Consider the following 15,656-nt stretch of genomic DNA (forward strand, 5'->3'; position numbering starts at 1 on the left):
TGCGGCTGTAATTTTCAATGCAGCTAAAAATTTGTACATAATGACAGACACAAGAAACTGTTTGCTCGCTCTCTCTGCCTTTCCTGTTGCCTGGAAAGTTAATGGTTGTCTTTCAGAATTGTTTCCCCTGCATTTTCAACGCAAATCCTCTCTGCAGGGGTACAGGCCCCCACCAGCACAGAGTGTATCTGGAATGAACACCCCTGTGGAGGAATTGAGTTTGAGAGCCATAGAACGAATGAGCATGGGCCTGAGGGCCAGGAACTCCTAATTGCTAATCCCTGCTCTGCCACTGATTTACGATATGGCCTTCAACACATCACTTATCCTTTTTCTGTCTGTTCTCCCCTTTTTTTAAAAGTGGGCGATAAAGCTTATCCCACTATGTAGGGGCTGGGTGAATGTTACAGTATAGAACTTTGAAGATCATAAGTACTACATCCAGTAAGTGCTTTGAATTTTATCAATATTATCTGAAAGTTTTGTTTCGCCAAAGTGTGCTCCTGGCAGTTCCCATGCTACACTATTAATAGCAAAATATACTAGCTGATAGTCCACAGTGTAACACTTCCTTCTCTGGTTTCACATTGTCTACCTGAATCTAAAGACTAAGATTCAGTTGTGATATATTAGCAGCTGTATATTAGTCATTGGGAATATCTGATGTGTGAAGGGTTGCAGAATGGAGGCAAGTCCTCCAAGACGCAGCACATTTTGATAAATACAGAAATAAAAACGTCTTGATCATTCTCTCCAAGGTGTGTGTTAGAGATGGGCCAGAACAGAAGTGCCTAGCTTTAGTTAGGCCCTGTTGAATCCCTAAGGACTTTATGTACAGCAGTCAGTTATGCTGAGGTACCCGTGCTGCTGTGCTTTTGTCACCCTCAGGAACAGACAAAGGTCCTTCTGGGAATGACAGCAAAATTGCAACCAATTGCTTTCCCCAACACTCAAATGTTGTTCTAGGAAATGCTGCCTTAGAGGTGTGGGAAGGAGGTGAAGGTAATGGCTGCAACTATTTTAGCAGCAAGAGAAATACATCAGCTAAGAGAATGAACCCTTTTCCACCATCCACTAACACTTAACTCCCACAGACTGCCAGTTTAGTCCTTCTCTGAAGTTAAAGATTTGTACAACACTCTTGGATCCCATTCATAGAGGGCCATAAATCAAAGCCCTCCTGTGTGCGGCAGTAATGTAACACTAAGAACAACAGAAACATTTGTTCTGAAAAAACTAAGGCCAAGATTTTCAAAAACAAGGGCTCTATAGTCCATTTGAAGCAACTACAGAAGCAACCTGGTTTTCAAAAGGGCTGGGGACTCAACAAATTCCATTTATTTCAGTGAACTGATTTCCATGGGTACTACTGGGGGCTCAGTGATTTTGAAAATGGAGCCACTTCTGTAAGCACTGACATGTGAATTTAGGCACCTAAGTTTGAGCCCCTATTTTTTAAAATCTTTGACAGTAGTTTTATCAAGGGTTTTGACTGCTGTGGTACCTTGCCGGAAATATCGCTTGCCGAAAAAAACAGCATAGGAAGAGCCATATGGGTTGTGAACTGTCACCATTTCCTAGCTGTTCTGAAAGGCGTATTATCAGGTAATTAATAACTTCTTGATTAGCGAGGATCCTACCTTGCATAAAGTCCATGGCAATCAAAGGGTTAATCAAAAGATACAGGCCCTTTTATTTTTCCTATTCCAGAGCCAATGGATCTTACAGCAGAGGCAATCCTAATCTTGGATTAGTTCTTCCACTTTATAAATGTTGCGTAACCCTTATTGCCTCAGTAATAGGCCAGGTGGTCAAAAGTAGCTTTGTAGTGGTGCTATTCAAACTAAACTAGTTTTGAACAACTACTGTAACGATTTAGTAATCCTTCCAGTGGGAAACACAGGTTTCCCTTTTCCTTCCATCTCTTCTTTGTAGTGGGTAATTGTTCATTAGTATTTTAAAGGTTAATTATGCAAAGCCTGTGGTATTTATCCAGTAAGAATTGGGGGTTGGGGGAATTTTTTTAGTTGACAATAATTGGATTTTTTCAGGCCGGTATTTTTTTTTTTTTAGATGCAGTAAAAATACATGTTAAAAATATTGATTGACTTTCCTGAGCATTAGGTGTAGATGCATGTTCCACTTATAGCAGTATTACCGGGGATTGCAATTGATTTAATTGGGGTTAATTGATGTAAGAGTTTCACGTATAGGCTACAGAGGAACCTAGAGAGATTAGCTTGGAAGCTGAAAGAGTAATAGGTGCTTCTGTGTAAACTGGTGGATGGTTTGTAGAAAAGCAGTATTGAATTTTTTCCCTGGTTTTCATTTAAAGACATCAGCTACAAATTTACAAGATGAGCCTAATGACACATTGTGTTTCAAATGACTCTTACCTATGTAGGGAATAATTGTTTGGGCTTGGGGGCTTAGGGAAAAAAAAGGGAAAGGACTCTGGTAGAACTGCACACAGAGCATAAAACCCATAGCAGCAGCAGTAAAGTGGCAATAAGGGCAGAGGGCAGTGATATAACCAAGAACATTTCTCCACCATATATAAATCATCAGAGTTGAACTAATCAAATGTCTTGAGGCAAACTTTGAAAATATCCTCTCAAACAGTGCTGTGAACCTGGAGATAAAAAGCAAGGCAGCTAGCTACCAAGGTTATAGTATTTTTAAAACCGTAGGGTAAATTGTAATGTTCGTGAAACTGAGGATCTGATAGCCCTTGCTGGAGCCAGGAATAGCATTCATACACAATTCTGTTAGAGGATCTCCACCGTGATGCACAGCACTCCTACTGGTTCATTCCGGGGTGTTCCTCCAAGTAGAAATGGCAAGTTTATACAATTTTGGGATGTTTATGTTCTGGGTAATAATAATAATAATAATACACAGCTGTTCTATAACACTTTTAATCTATAGATCTCTAAGCGTTCTGCAAAGGAGATCATGTCCGTTTGGAATAATGGTGGGAGAATCAGCAGAGCTGGTAGGGCGTAGAATTTTTTTTTTTTTTTTCAGAAATTTTCATGGAAAAAATAGTTTTGAAATTTTTAATACAAAAGAAACAATTTTTGACAGAAATGTTCCCGAAATTTGTTTTCCCATTTTTTAAGTAGCTCGACCAGTTTACTGAAGGTGATATTTGATCTCAGGGCACCGGAGTCCAAAGGATGTTGTTGTGTCAGCACTGTATAATACCCATGTGTACAATTTCATGTAAATATATTTGGGCATTTAATTGTTTTACCTGGAATAACACCATGCAGGAAGGGAAAAAATGGACTTGGGGACAATAGTTTGAATTTAAATTTTGTTTGCGAATTCTGCCTTTGGTTTACATGAAAGTCTTACATGCTTTAGAGAGGATTTTCACCAGAAAAACCCACCCCAAAACAAAACAAGTTTTTCTTCAAATACGTTTTTAGGGCATGATCCATGCACTGTAAGGGTCTTGTAGGTCATACCTTGAAGAAATGTATTCAATCCTTTTATTTTTTTAAAGCCTTCTATAAGTAGCCATTCCCAGTGCAACTCTCATGCATAGTTTTTTGAAGTTAACTACACCGATCACAGGCAGAGATGAGTCCAAACCAAAACCCAGTACCCTCCCAGAATTTAGGGAGGTCCTTATCTTGATCTGAACCACCCCAAAACTGGTGGGAGCGGAGGCCCATCTCTAATACAAAACAAGTCAGAAGACATTTGTGCTACTATTGTATCTGATCATTAAAGGAAGCTCCCACATGTCTTGAAGGCAAGTGTTTCATTTTGTATCATTTCTGAAGATATGAAACAGTAAGAAGTACAGTATAGGATATTTCTGGAGCTTGTTTCAGGCCTCTGTAGTCCTGCTTCATCTTGGATGTAGGACAAACACCTTCCTGCAAGTCTGCCTATTAGGCAACATATGTCCTTGACTATAAGTTGGTTCACGAGTTGGCACCTCTTTTGTTGGTATGGATCTCCAAAAACCACATGACACTGACACTTCCATCCTTTCCCACATGGCTAAAATAAATAGGGCATTTTTCAGAAATGGTGAAATAAACATATATGTTTAAGAATAAAATGAAAGATGTAAAGGAAATCTGGTTGCCATGCTTGGAATCTCTTTGTGCATATCAGGATATCCTGAGAGGAAAAAATTAAAGGTAAGTCATAATTGTTACATTAACCAAGTCTAGAGGTGCAATGTTCTGGAACGCACAGATGAAGTGCATAAGGCATGCTATGGAAAGAACTTCCTCCCCAAATAAAGATAAGAACTCGCATATAATACTGAAATGAACTATGGACATAAGGCACAGATCCAGCAAAGTACTTAAACATGATCATAACTTTAAGCACGAGAATAGTCTCCTTGAAATATGTAGTTACTCATGGGCTTATATGCTTTACTGGATTGAGGCTGTAGTTCTCAGAAACACCTCTAGCCCTGAAACACATGGACTGTGTTGTATAAGTGTAGGCATTGCTTCTTAAGGCTTCATAATAATTTAGCTCTTGATCAAGCTTTTTGAAGTTGAAAGGTTAATTGACTGAGAGGATATATGTATCCAATTAGCAAAAGGACTAGGTTAGTGAAAGGCTCAGGTATTATCCACTGTACAAGTGGGTATGATGTAAAACTGTAGCCCCTTCAAATTGTTCACTTACTGTGGGACCCTTCTGCTGTGACTGTAATCAATGGCTGTTTTCTCATCGCTAAAAAAGTGTGTTTTAAAAAAAAGAGAGCCACAATTAATCTCTAAGATAATGGTTTTTGACCCTGTTTTTGGCAAAGGAACACACCTTTCATATGTATAATCAGGGATGACAGCTCCTCTACTAACAGAAGCAGCAGAGGCAATATCTCAAAGTGCCGTAGTGGCAAGCCCCTTTTGCTCACCACTGATGTTAGGGGATCGTCAGATGCTCTGACATGAACAGGAGTGTCTACAGGATAACCTTTACTTCCTGTTTTCCTTTTACCTTCATCATGCTGAACAGCTTTGTTCAACCCGAGTAAGCTACTATTGCAGGGCGCTGCGGTGAAAAGAGCTCAGAAATTTAGCACATAGAAAAGTGCCACCGTTTCAAACGTCAGTGATAAAGCTGTGTTGGTGGCTTGCTTTTGAAAGACTGAAATGAGATCCGTGGTGACACAGAACAGATAATGTGATGCTATGTACTGTAGGCGTGAGTGTTCAGTCCAGAGAGATTATGGTCGCAAAGCCAACTGCAGCCTTTCTCTGAAGTCAAGAGAACAAGTGCCCAGCCCTTATCCAAAAATAAAACCACGCTCAGGGTGGGAGAATGTGTGTGACTCAATATCAGCTTAGCTGGTAAATGGGATAACACAAAGACATCCCTGCTCACTGCCCAGGGACTTAGACAGTGCTATGCTACTCTGTGTATAGTGTAGGCCCGGAAAGGCCTAGTGAGTCCATCCTCAAGGTGCCAATCGAGACCTTTTGAAAATGAATAATATTGATACTGTTGGATAAAGGTGTATTTTGGTACCTCAAAGTGAGATGAAACAGCCAACTGTAACCATGTAATATATAGAGATCTGTAGCAAAATACTGCTAGATTGAAACCAAAGAGAACCACAGCCAGAAAACCCCAGGCTGGAGCAAGGCCAGACATAAACAAACCAAAGCATTCATCCCCACTGACAATGAATGTTTTCAACAGACTTGTGAGGAGTGAAATCATGACTCTTTCCCACCAGCTTATTTCACTGTGGTACAAGGGCACTTTGTGCTTGTGAACCTGTACCAGCTGGAAGAGTTGTGTTAGACCCAAGCTCTGTAGGTTGCTTTGGTGCATTTCTGAAAGCTAAAAAAAGAAACACATGCAATTTGACCAGGTGCTCATGCCGGTTAATGTAGCCCTCTCCCCCAGGTCCTGCCTTGCCTTTCTCAGGCAGTGAAGAATGCCAGCTGCAACTCCAGGAGGACGATAATCACTCAAATTAGAATTTGGCCAAAGGGTTGAGGCTGAAAGTCCTACTCTTATGAAAGTTGCTTGTGGATTTTTAATGACCACAACTGATAAAGGCTCTGTTTTTAATCTCACCCTCAAGGGAAGAACTTCCAGCACCATAGCTCTTGCCTGGTTAAGGTGCTAGTGTAATACTCTTCCACAGGGATGATCATCAGCTACTGCATTGCCAGAACCCCTCCCTGACTACCTTAGCTGCATGCATGCCTTGCTCCGTTATGATGACCCATCGGTGACATTAAAGCAGCGCTCAAATTTTAAACTTTTTTTCATTTACCATTATGATTTGCCAGGTCAACCCTATTGTAGTGGATCCATGTGGATAGTTACAGGAGAGAACATTTATAATTCTGTAATGTCTCTATTTAGAATAATGTATTTCTTCTGAAGTAGGACTGTACCTACATTTGAGTGAAGCCAGGGGAAACACTCATCACATGTTCTTTCTTATTGACCCAGCATAGCCCAAGAATCTTTAATTAAGTGTCATACCTCTGCAAATCCCCAAATAAGAGTGACTAAGACACTGAATCTAGCGTTTGTGTTGCACCTTTGCTCCACGGATCCACAATATTTCTTTCTGACAGCAACTATAGTGAGACTTCTCAGTTGATTAGTGTAGCCTCTTGTTTGGTCCATTTCATAGTAAAATGGTGAACAGTAGTTAATGAGAGAATTGGAGAATACCTGTTAGTTAAAAACCCTGACAGCATGCATCCGTGTTCTCAGTGGTTATCAGATAGCAGAGAATGCCATTTGCAGACACTGACTGTCTCAGCAGCTGCTCATTCCTGTCAGTCAGTTTTGGTTTACTTCCACACTTAGTTTGCAAATAGTGTCTCGTGTGCATGGTCCTAGACATGCAGCTATGTGACCTTCTGGTCACTTGCGTAGATCTAGTCATTCTAGCATCTGTCCAGCATACAGCCACGATAAAACAAGCAGCTGGTTCAGTAATGTGCTGAGATACTTAATCCTGCATTTGTTTCTTGCTTACCTACATCAATCTAATATCTCAGTATAGAGGCTCATTCTGGTAATGCTGGAAGCCAGAGCGATGGCAGTGTGTCATCTTAGAGGGGTGATGATAATTACTTGGCAAGATTCAGTGCCTAAGTAATCTTATATGATTAGTGTAAATATCATTCATACTCCGTTCTGAGAAGGCCCAGGCCCCCTCTGCAAATATATGAGGAAACTTTTCTTTTAAGGTATTATCTCCTCTATGTTACAGTTATACAAATATTGTCCCTTAAAATCTATGTATTAAGGCATCCTAGAAACCAGATTTATGACCTTAGTATAGAAAAGGCATTGGTTAATATTACATATATGATGGGTCCAACCCAATAGGAATTTTCAGTGTGCAAGGAATGTAGGATCAGCCCCTAAAGAGATTTTCATATAAGTGTAATGAGCTATTAACGTGTCTCTTTTTATTTAAAATATAAGCCCTGTTCCCCCATTCAGACTGAGGTGACTTTGGATCATCTCAGAAATAAGGCAACCAGGATAGCTCATCTCAGACATGAAAAAGGGCAAATGTTAGATCGGAAAGAGGGTGAGGTGAGAATGGGACTAAGAAGTACACCTCTACCCCGATATAACGTGACCCGATATAACATGGGTTCGCATATAGCACGGTAACCCCAGGGCTCCTGCAGCGAGGCTCGGGCTGCACTTTAAAGGGCCCAGGGCTCTGGCTGCTGCAGGGAGCCCCGAGCCCTATAAATCACTGCTGGAGCCCTGCCACTGCTATCCTAGAGCTGTGGCAGCGGAGCTCGGCCAGCGATTTAAAGGGCCCGGGCTCCCCGCAGCGGCCAGAGCCCGGGGCTCTTTAAATCACCACTGGAGCCCTGCCGCAGCTACCCCGATATAACGGGGTTTCACCTGTAATGTGGTAGGGATTTTTGGCTCCCGAGGACCACGTTATATCGGGGTAGAGGTGTAATTGTATTTATTCTCCTGGGAGGAAAAAGTGAGCATGAATTAAAAGGGCTGATAGAGAAGGTAATGGTGATACTAGACTGTTCTCCCCTGAGCCTTTTTGTGGGCTCAATCCTAACTCTGAATGAGACCAACTCTGAGAACATGTAGGCAGAATTAACCAATGCTGAGAGCTATGAAAAATCCAATACTTGGTTTACTTGACTTGCAGTCATCGTTTACATTTCAGACGTTAATGAAAGGTTTTAAATGGTCCCAGGTTTGTATCAATACGTATAAATGGTGGCAGTAAACAAAGGTGGACATATTTAAATAGTTAACTCTCTTAAATGTCAACAAGAATGCTTTTTATTTAAAAATGTACTCTGCAGAACCTCTACAGAACAGCTTCATATGCTATGTACATGCTTAAACAGGCATTGTCTATTTGTCATCTAGTTACTTAAAACAACTGAAGAGAAGTTTCAAGTTACACCTGCCCCAGATCATCCCTGCCAAATTTGGTGGTTTTTACAATCACCATTTCCTATTTTTTTTTAATGTTTCTCTCTTCTGTCTTGCTGTGGGAAAGACCCACACAAAGAGGAAAAACTGACAATACACAGTGCTGTCACGTGCACAAAGACCATTAAACAAACTGAGAAGTATTTTTTCCTCTAACCAGTTATCTTAAGTGGTATTGGTAACAGAGGTACAAAAACATAAGAGATGTGATTTTCGTTTGGCACTGTCCCTTTAAATGAATGTACCAATCCACAGTATAAACCCCACTGCAGTCGCTGAGTTATTGGACTGGAAAGAACGAATAGTGGCATCCGAGTGGCTGGGTGCTCGTGGTGCCTCGCACGTACAGTATTTCTTCTTCCTTGTAGGTGATGTGGTGATAGACTCCTCCTACATGTGAGCTTAATACAGTTATGAGCTTCAAAGGGCATGTTTTTAATGCGGAGCTTCTGGCTTCTACATGTTTACATGAAAAGGGCTGTTCATGAATCTGTGCACCCTCTGCAGGGGCTAACTTCAGCATTCCATTGTATTAGCATTTGCCCCTGGGGGGGGAGACACTTTGGGGGTGCACAATTGGAAGCTGGTGACTGAAAATCTACTTTATGCTACGTTGTGTAATAACCATATAGACTTGAGGCAAACATTTTTTTAAAGGGATTTAGGCACCTAAAGATACAATTAGCAACCTAGTGGGATTTTCTAAGACACGTGGGCATCTAACTCCCCTTGGTTTCATTGGGAATTTGGCACTTAAGCCCTTGTGCAAACCCCACCAGGTGCCTAACTGCATCTGTAGGCATTTAAATACCCTTCAAATCTGGCCCTGGGAGTCTTAAAATTCTACCCATCCTACAGGGGATTTCCTGGCCTTCTGAGGGTATTCCATTTAATAACACTGAGTTCCTCTCAGTAATAATAATACCCAGGTGTTACATGGCACTTTCCACCTGTAAATCTCAGAACACTTTACAAAAAATAAGTGTAATCCCCATCTGACAGATAGGAAAAGCGAGGCACACTAAAGTGTAGTGACCTGACTCAAGATCAGACAGAAATTCAGTGGCAGAACTGGAAACAGAACCCAGATCTCCTGAGTCCCAGACCAGGGGCCTAAAAAGAGAGAGAGGCTAACCCCTTCCTGCAAGATAGGTAAAACTTGTAGACACCAGCATTGTAGAGTAAAGAACTGTGGAATGAATTCCATTTCTCCCATTTTGCAGCTGGAGGTATAGTATTAATTCCAGATGTAGGACTCATGCTTGCCTGTTTTGTGCATATGAACTGCATAACTTCAAAGGCCAGAAGCAAAGTTTGTGTGGTTTACACCCAGGTCTGCCATTACTCTGTCTTCTTGCTCAATTGATTTTCTCTTAAGAGTCAGTTAACAGCCCTAGACAGTGCTGCTGAAATTCTAGTGACAGGAGAAATCCATCTCAGCATTTTATAAAAATTGACTCTTCAAGATAGCACCTTTATTTAATATACTTGTGTCTGGTTACTACTGAATTAAATTGTCCATAGACGAAACCTAGGAACATTTAGAGATCTTGGAAAAAGATGGACAGCTGTTTTTTTTGTTTTGTTTTGTTTTTCCGACCATAGCCTTGGTGAGACAAATCAAATGTTGCTTTAAAACTTCCCTGCATGAATCTTCTCCCTCCCCTCCCTCGGTTTCTGTTTTAGAACTCTTGAACTGATTTGTCAAGACAGATCAAGGTGTAAAGTATTTCTCAGCTGGTCTTATTTCTGTAACTGGGTTCTCGTAGCAGGAGACTGGCAGCTCATTACAACTGGGAGAGGGCTTCTGTGAAACCAACTTCATTACAGCTGATAAGAAAAAATAAGATTCTGTGGGGGCCATTTTTCATTCAGCCCACAGCAGAAGGAAGTTATTAAATAATAAAACTGCATTGCCTTGAGATTAGGCCATCACCTGAACTAAATTGTCTGTTTGATCTTTGAGGCAGGAATAGCGGTTTTCTCTGTTTTGTCCAACTCCAAACACACGGCAATGAAAATAGTAACACATTATTTCTCTCCTAAGAGATGGCTAACAGCGCTAGACAGTGGTGCTGAAACTCTGACAACAGGAGAAATCCATTGCATCTTAGTTTTTTTTAATATTTTTATTAATTTCCAAATAACTATTAAAAGGAAAGTAAAAACAGCACCACCTGGAGAATTCATTCAGGTGCAAAATCCAAGTGCCTTAAATACTGTAGTAGCCAGACTCTCGGAAAATAGTAACATAAAGATTTTAACTCTTATTATTTTTGGTAATTAGGGTAGTACATAGAGCAGGGATCGGCAACCTCTGGCACCCGGCTCGCCAGGGTAAGCACCCTGGCGGGCCGGGCCAGTTTGTTTACCTGCCGCGTCAGCAGGTTCGGCCGATCGCAGCTCCCACTGGCCGCGGTTTGCCGTCCCAGGCCAATGGGGGCTGCGGGAAGCGGTGCGGGTGAGGGATGTGCTGGCTGCGGCTTCCCGCCACCCCCATTTGAGTTTGAGTACAAATACAAAGTAAGAAGCAGAGCCCTGAAGAGTTTAAAATCTTAACAGATTTAGGGTGTGTCTCTTTGCTGCTAACTGAAGGCTTAGCGTTCTCTGAGGATATCCTATAGTGTCCTTTGCTACTGAGCAGCATGCATTCTGGGATTGTTTTCACAGTGAATTGTGGGAGCCAGGTGGGTTCAATTTTTTTTAAAATCCCATGTTTCTGCTGTCTCCACCCCATGCTTCCTTTACTTGCCCCATACTTCCCTCATGCTATTTTAGACTTGCTGTCAGCCAGCATGGACCCAACAATGCTCCACGCCACTACGGTGACAAGCATGTATGTGCACAGGTCGCTTGGGAAGTATTGCCGTATCAGAGCCAGACAAATTTGGCATTGGACTTTGCCCATCGCACCCAGTCCTGTAGTGGGCTGGATTGTGCTGGAAGAGCAAACCAGCACTTTTGCCACATGGAGGATGCCATTTTGAGAACAAAATGGCTTCTCCGGCACAGTGTGACTTCATGTGCACTGTACGTGTGGGGCCTTGCACTTAAAAAAATCAGGACTGCACCACTGGTCACACGGCTGAGCAGATGATGTGGGAGCAGGAGAATATACAATGGCAGCAGCAGCAGGAGGAGTGGCAACAGGACAAGGCAGAAGAACACGAGGATGTTGAGCTGTTGGAACAAAAGGACTAGTTCCTGGGTCACCTACCCAGCATTCTGTGCCATTTCTGGGACCAGGAAACCAATCTGGAATGGTGGGAGAGGATCATTCTGCAGACTGGGATGACCAGCAGTTGAGAGAACTTCAGGATGGGGAGGGGCTACCTTTTTTGAGATCTGTGCACCTCCTGCCCTGCCACAGTGCAGAATTTATAAACGGGAAGGGTTATTTCTCCAGGGCGCTCCCAGGTCTGCTAGACAACCATGGCAGATCTACAGAATAAATTAAGATGGTCTGGGAAGGTAGGATGCTAGGATGTTTCGTAACTCAGTAAATTTTAATTAATGGAGAAAGGTCTGTTTGGCCCCTGGAGCACTGTGGACATTAATGGTGTGGAGATTTATCTGGTATTTCAGGGAGACCAGTTTATCCTGTGATGCCCTGGCCATTGAAGCCATTCAGGAACATTTTAACTATTGTCTGAGTAGCTGCCAAATGGTAATCAGTTCTGCATTTGGCCATTTGAAAGGCTGATGACACTATTTATGAATAGGTTGGAAGCAGCCAAATAAAAAAGTTCCAACTATTATAACTGCATGTGTGTTCTACTGATGGGTGAAAGGCTGGGGTGCGGAGACTTGCTTGAAGGTTCAAGCAGCCAGCAAAGTGGCCCCAAGAGAACACAAATACCCATGGGAATGCTGTCAGGGATGCCTACTGTTCCTATTTTGAATCACATGCCTGAACATGTCAGCCCATGGTGTGTGTTGGGATGCAGACCTTGCTAGCAATAGGGTATTGCGTGTTGGTGGCTGCAATGTAATGTTCCCTACGTGCTTTCGTCAAAACCCTAGGAATTATTTCAGCTTTCCTTTAAGGATGTTCTGTGTTAAATGGGTTTAGTGTGCGGGTTCTGTGATCTACAGGAGGTCCCTTCTGGCCTTAAACTCTATGACTCATAATGGATGTATTGTAAACAGTGTGGTTATGAAACCACGATCCAAAAATGTAATGGAATCAATGGAAATGTAACATCTTTGTATTTGGAAATACACCTAACTCACCAATCTTCTTAACTAACCAGCTATACACACACCTTTAATTACTGCACCAGTGCAAACAAACCTCAAAGCACAACAGTAAGACCATTCCCAGTGGAACAATTTGGGGAGTGAGGGTGCATAAAGATACATGCGAGTATACACCTTGCTGTTGGTTCTTCTTGTCCACGTGGGTTCTGGGGTTGAGTGCAATGGCTCAAAATGTTCAGGGAAATGCAGGGCTCAGAAGAGCTGGCCTCCCAGGTGCAGGTGTTCTCGGTGCCTAGAGGTTGGATCTCAGAGCTGAATGAGAGCTGTTGGGAGCGTTTCCATGGGGATGTGGAGGTTAGCAGTTGCTGCTGGTCCCAGGAGCCAGCATTGTCCAGGGGCTGAACCACATGATGGTGTCCCAAACTGCAGGGCCTGTTTGCCTAGCAGGAGCATGTTTTGCAGCAGGGCATTCTGGCTCAGGATAGCCTCCATGAGTTGCCTCTGCCTCTCTGTCTTTTCCCATGCTCTCCTTCACCATGGCGATGCTCTTCTGGGCCACTGCCATGATCTCCTGGGAGAGCTGCATAGTTTTCTCCCTCTGGGTCCACATGTACAATCTCTGCCTCTCAGCCAGCCTGATTTTTCTCTGTGACGACCATGAGTTCTGCAAACATCTCGTCCCAAGCCTTCCTTTTTCTCGCCCTCAGGCTGGCCAGCCTGTCAGCAGTACATAGAGGCCCTGTCCTTGATGGTCTTGCTGTTTCAGGTGCTGTGGATGATCAGGAGGGGAAAAAACAGTCACTTATTGTTCATATCACAGACCAGTCATGATAGATTTTTAGTATGTCTATGTGACGTTACCTCCCTGAGGTTCTTCCCATTCTTATGGGAAGCTCAGAGATGGTAAGTGGTCTGTATGTACAGAAGGTGCTGGGAGCATTTGGATTTCAGTCTACTGTATGCGCTTTTATGCGGCTAGGGGTGGGCTGGAAAGGGGTGACTGGAGCTATGGTGCAGATTTGGTTTTTGCAGTTTTGTTTGTGTCCTGGAAGTGTCAGGGAGGTAAAGGGGGAGTTACGGGGGTACGGGAGGCTAGCTGCGTAGTAATCCCCTCTACACCCCCTTTAGGCTGTCCTGACTCTCATGATGTTACACCAAGGCTGGTGACTAGGAGGCAGGGAATGGCTTTATTTAAAAAGGCAAAAGGTAGACCAGTGAGATACGTTGTGAAATTATTCATCAGGATGGTCCCCCAGAAGCTCTGCAGGAGCAGAAGGAGCTTACAAGATATACCCACGGGCATTCCCTATAAAGTGTAAAACAAAACTGAACTATTTCTCAGTCTTAAGTTCTGCTATATCTCCCCTGCAGACATGGAAAACTTGCAGAGGAAAATAGATAGGATCCATGATTGTCAGCTTCAATGTGTGTTCCAGGGCATTTGTACCTCAGCAGGGAACAGTATTTGTTTGTGCCTTGACTGGGCGGGCAATGTGCACTTATATCTCATGTACCCTATGAAAACTAACCACATGTATTTTCCTGTAAGCATAGTCTCCATAAAGCATCGAATTCTGCGCAAAGGAATGCTTTCTGTATTCCAATCTGCCATGGGGGGAGGGTGCAGGGTATATACTGCCACTGTGCCTTGCTAGCAGAAGTCATTTTGAAGCAGCACAAGGAGAGGTGGGGGAAGGTCAGGCTTCTAGCTCACAGCCACCACCAATAATAATACATTGTGAAGAGAGGTCCTTACATGCTGAAGTTCCCTCCAGGGGATCTGACTCTTCCAGCCCAGCCTGGGTTTCTGGCTGGGACTTGGGCTCAGCTGATGCAGGGAAGGAATCCATTGTAGCAGGGCAGGACGTGGTCAAGGTCTAAGTCACAAAGAGATCCTGGCTCTCAGGGGAGATCTCCTCTGTGGCTTCCTCCTGCTCGTCCTCCGATGGGTCTCGCTGGTCATCCGTTGCAGGGGGAGGCTGCAGGCAGCCCGCAACAAGGAGTATCTGGGATGGGTTGTGCTATAATTGTGTGGAATCCTGTCCAGTTAATCAAAAAAATGGATGGGTGAGATGTCCTTTGCTGGGCGGTCTTCTTGTATCCCTCATGTGAATGTACTGTCTCCTGAGCTACTTGCTCTTCGCCCGTCACTAGTTGGTGTCCCAGTTGTGACCACTAGTGGATATGTGCTTTGCAGTGTCCCCGAAAATTTCCTTATTTCTGTGGCTGGCCATAAGAGCTTCCTGAACCGCTGCTTCTCCCCGGGTGGTGATGAGATCCAGGGCCTCAGCACGGCTATAATAATAATACACTGCAGCAAAGGGGCAAAATCTGATCATGAGCCACCTTTCAAAGGGGGCCAGGATCATCCTGGCAACTTGACACCAGAACAGGGAGGGCACCCAAGCACACAGATAGGTCAGCAATGGTTGACCTGCAAACACAGTGACTGGAGTAGCTGTTGCAAGCATGCAAAAGATGTTGCTCAGCAATTGTGTGCCCACAAATAGAAGACCAAACTAATTACATTTGAAGCAAACCTACTCCACATTGCAAGAAGACTCCAGAGTTAGTGCACAGCAATGGGTTGTGTCATGTGTGCAAGCCTTCTAAAACTGGATTAACTTGATTGGATCCAGTTTCAAACACCTGTGTAGACAAGCCCATCGTGTGGGAAAGAGGCAGGGAAGAGCTTTTAACCTAAACAGACAATGTGCGTGGGAGAGGAGACAGACACATAGAGAAGTAACTTGCCCACAGTCTTACTGCAGATCATTGGCAGAATCAGGACTAGAACTCAACTCTCCTAATGCCCAGTCCATTGGACCATGCCAGATTCTGAAATGATTTTGTGGTGCACATAGCTATGCAACGGAATGGAGATACTGTCATTCTGTTTTTCTGTGTATTGTACCCAGGGCCGGCTCCAGGCACCAGGCACCCAAGCACGTGCTTGGGGCGGCACCTGGTAAGGGGCGGCGGGAGGAGCGCGGCGCGGCATTCCGCGGGGG

Source organism: Terrapene carolina, unplaced genomic scaffold, assembly GCF_002925995.2.
Source record: "Terrapene carolina triunguis isolate 2854851 unplaced genomic scaffold, T_m_triunguis-2.0 Scaffold33715, whole genome shotgun sequence".
NCBI lineage: Eukaryota > Metazoa > Chordata > Testudines > Emydidae > Terrapene > Terrapene triunguis.